Source organism: Aedes aegypti, chromosome 2 (genome assembly GCF_002204515.2).
Source record: "Aedes aegypti strain LVP_AGWG chromosome 2, AaegL5.0 Primary Assembly, whole genome shotgun sequence".
Taxonomy (NCBI): domain Eukaryota; kingdom Metazoa; phylum Arthropoda; class Insecta; order Diptera; family Culicidae; genus Aedes; species Aedes aegypti.
This window is the reverse complement of record NC_035108.1, coordinates 285,088,481-285,092,509: the sequence shown is the minus strand read 5'-3', so window position 1 is coordinate 285,092,509 and position 4,029 is coordinate 285,088,481. Positions and strand designations below refer to the sequence as shown.

General features: G+C 35.6%; 1 long non-coding RNA gene across 1 annotated transcript; it reads right to left on the bottom strand.

Annotated features, from left to right (window-relative positions):
* Positions 1 to 298: 298 nt before the first annotated feature.
* LOC110676628 lies at positions 299 to 1,048 on the bottom strand. The gene is made up of 2 exons (XR_002500578.1): positions 668 to 1,048; positions 299 to 596 (listed from the first exon to the last, which is right to left on the bottom strand). It is a non-coding gene; the product is annotated as an uncharacterized LOC110676628 (long non-coding RNA).
* Between the last annotated feature and the right edge of the window lie 2,981 nt (positions 1,049 to 4,029).

Sequence of the window (4,029 nt, the reverse complement as noted above, 5' to 3'; positions counted from 1 at the left end):
CTATTTAACTGTACAGCAAACTTTTTTTGAATAGTTGAACAATAAATTTGCAATGCAAAAAAATAACGTTTATTTAATTGTTGTTTTATGGTACGTTATGTTATTTTAACCCTATACTATTCTGTTATTTTATTGTAATAACAAAGAAAATAATTGATGAGTAACTTGATGGAAAATAATGAAACAAGTAAATACGTATCGAAAAACCTTACTTCAGTATTTACGTTTATGTCAGAAGTAATATTTCAACTATACGTATTTACTTGTTTCATTATAGAATATTGAAACAAACAAATAGTTGCGTTTATATCATACAAATCGATTTTTAATTTTTTTTTGCTTCTTAAATCTCTAATTTGCACTTTTGATTTTCCGGCAAACTCCGATTTCATTTTGAGGACTTGTTTAACCGCTCACAAGTGGATACAAAAAAAATTAAAATCGCGCCTACGCCATAACAGCGGTTGTCTTCATTGATAAGTTGGAAATCCTGCAGGATGATGCACCATCGTGGAAATCCAGTCGCGTCCTAACTTTTCGCTTCAGATAAGCCGTTCTACTACAGCTACGAATCCGGAAGATACGCCTGGTGCAACCTACCGAACACAAAAAAAATGGTGAACTCAAACGTCTAGTTCCGATCATGTTTTAATTGAATGAAGCTTACCTAATTTGTTGCATGTGGCGGCAGGTGGGTTGTACGGTTTGGCTAGTCCGCGGTCCTTATATCCCAATTTGTAGCCGAATCCACAGGTAATCCAAACATTCCTTGAGGTTGGGGACAGTAGCGGTGAAATTTTCAGTTGTTTTTTTTTTGCAGCAGCCATCATACAGACCATTGAAACATCACTTCACGTTAAAAATAGGCAAAATACGGGGTGATTTACGCGTACATTTGTTGGTTTTAATTCCATTAAAACTGTTTTTTAGCAGAATCACGGCGAAGATTTTCGGCAACTTGCGAGTTTCCATTTGTATTTATTTTTCTAGCCAAGCACGGAGTAAAACACTATAAAAAATATGTGGTTGATTATGTTACACAAATAGCACTACAAAAAAGGGTTATTTATTAATATGGATTGTTAATTTATGTTGAAGCTATATTAATAATATCTCGTTATTTTGTGTGAATGAGATAAACTTAATGTTTGATCGTATTGTGTGAAAAAATCTATAACAAATCTTAATTGACGAATGATGATGAATCGTTGCGTGGCTATTTTTTTTACCGTGCCTAAAAATATCGCGCAAAACTCATCGTACACACATACCGAAGGGTGCCACAGTTTGCGAAACTGTTGGAAAGAGGTAATATATAGTGAAATGTACATGTTTAAGTGTGTTGCGCAAATATAAGCACAAATTATTACACGAATGGTGTTTTTATGTTGCTACTATTTCTAACGAGTATTCATCCCCATATACTTCAACCACGTATGGATCTTTTGATAAACTGTAACAATTTGGTTTACGTTAAACTAATTGGTTTTTATGGTCTCAAGTTTTAGGTCTTAAATTGTTCAACATTGAATCAACTGTTTGTGATACAGCAACGTTATAAGAAACAGGAAACATACTGTACGGAATGGATGAGAAATTGTATTTTTCTATGCGGGATGTGACAGCTGCGGTAGCTTTTCGTTGAACCGTAAAACGGAAAATTTTCCCTAAAATTGCAATACAATACAGTATATTGTGAAATGACAATACAATTACAGTATTGTCGCACCGCCACCAAACCGGATCGCGCCAGTGAGACTCGCGACGCGCCTCAACTCGCGCGATTTCGAAATCAATTTTTTAGTGTGGCGGCGCTGCATTCTTACGATTGTTATGAACACAGCGCACTATTCACATATTAGCTGCGACGCACGGGGCCCGAGAAAACAATAATTATAAATAAATGTTGGTCTTGATTTCTACCGGATACATAATACAATATATTGTTTTGAATAGTTCAATATATGAGATATATATGAGATTTTTGCAATATAATGTATGGGTGGTTAAGTATCGTAACAATACAAATCTAGATATTTTCTCATACTTAAATTTTGAAAACAGAATACGATATATTGTTCATGTATTATCTTGATTAGTAATTCGTGTATTGTTGTACAATACAAAAACAATTCAACGAACTGTATTTCAATTAGTGGTGAAAAGCATAGAATTTGTATTTTGTATGGATTGTCCCCCAACTTACCGGATATTCAAGCAAAAATTAGCAAAATAATTTTGACTCTATAGAAGTAAAAATATTTATCATGGTTGCATTCGTCGTCACAGCTAATGTCAACTGACTTCTAAAAAACTACTTATTTTTACATTTTGAATATTTTTCACCCAACATTTCTTGCTTTCTGAACTTATTTTGTTTACTTCTTTCGGCAAAGCTACATAGAAAAAAGCAAGAGTTGTTTTACGCGAAAATAGTAATTTGACCAAAATTGTGAGGTATACAACCAATTAAAAACAATTCAGTGTTCTGTTACAATATATAATATTGTTTTTGAATTGTATATCCAAACAAGAATAATTTAGCTTTGACATTCAATTACAATACGCTGTATTGTATCCTATACGTTATATTGTACATCAATGGTTTATTCCATTCACTGAATGATACGTTTTTATCCGGGATATTATGGGCATATCACTTAAGCGTGAGCTTACGTCTTTCATATTTATATAAGCGCTGTTGATTTCGAACTTGAATATGAATAACAAGTAGGGGTTCATTCATTTATTTCATAACGCCAAAAATTGCCAATTTTGATACCCACCCACCCCTCGTAACGCTTTTTGTATGAATATTCTACAAATTTTGTATGAGTCGTAACATCATGAGGACTCCCACCCACCCCCTTTAGCGTTATGAAATATGTGAATGAGCCCTAGGGTGATCAGAGTAATTTGGACCTACCGTTACGCGTATATAATTTGTTCATTTACGTCAAAATCAAATGGAGATGGCCAAATTATATACGCGTAACGCTCTGTCCAAAATACATAAAACACCCTATCGGAATGCATTTGAGATGTATGAGCCTAACGAGGAGTTTGATTTATATGAAATTGCTGATAAAATATCGTCCCAGATTTATTTCAGTGTACGAGAAAATAGATTCTACCCCATTACCCCGAATGCCATTAACCCGAACGCCATTACCCCGAATTCCAAAACCCCGAACGACCCATCAACCCCGAATAAAATTACCCGAAAACCAATATCATGGGGAAATGTCATTAATATCATCATGTCAAGATGATTCTACATTCGGGGTGATGGAATTCGGGGTAATGGTACATTCGGGGTGATGGAATACGGGGAAATGGCATTCCAGGTAATGGGGTAGAATCGAGAAAATAACAGTCGTAGAGGCAATGATACTTTGTATTCGTGGCGTGTTAATGCTGCACGTTCTGGAGTATTGCGTTGACCATTTTGAGAACAGAATGATTTATTTTTTCCACAAAAATAGATCAAGAGGTTTCAAAACCAGAAATTTGAAAACAATCAAAACAAAACCGTAATTTCAGACCATCAACCAACAGACGTGAAATTTTGACATTAGTTGATGTCAAAAATGTGTCAGTTCAACATGGTTGCACTTTTGATCACACTTCTGTAACCGTCACGCTTCCATACCGTGCGATTCGATTTGGTGGAAACGGTGGGAACAGCGCAATATTAATTCAAAATGTGTTACGAGGTGTGGGTAGTTGTCGAAACTTATTATTTTTGGCGTTATGAAATTTGTGAACAAAACCCTATTTTATTTCCTCCGTGTGGTGCATACTCATAATCGGACTTTGAACAGGGCTAATGAAAAGCCCCACCCTTGATTTTCTATTTCTTTTCCTCTACCGCGAAATGCCGCATTTAAGTTGGAAATGCACTCACTCCAATCTGAAACACGCATCGTATCTGTCATCAAGCGGTGCGATGAAGTGTAAACAAAAGCGTTCTCTCTCGTTTTTCCTCACGGCAGGCAGCGCACGATGATGGCGACGGCGAAAGATGAC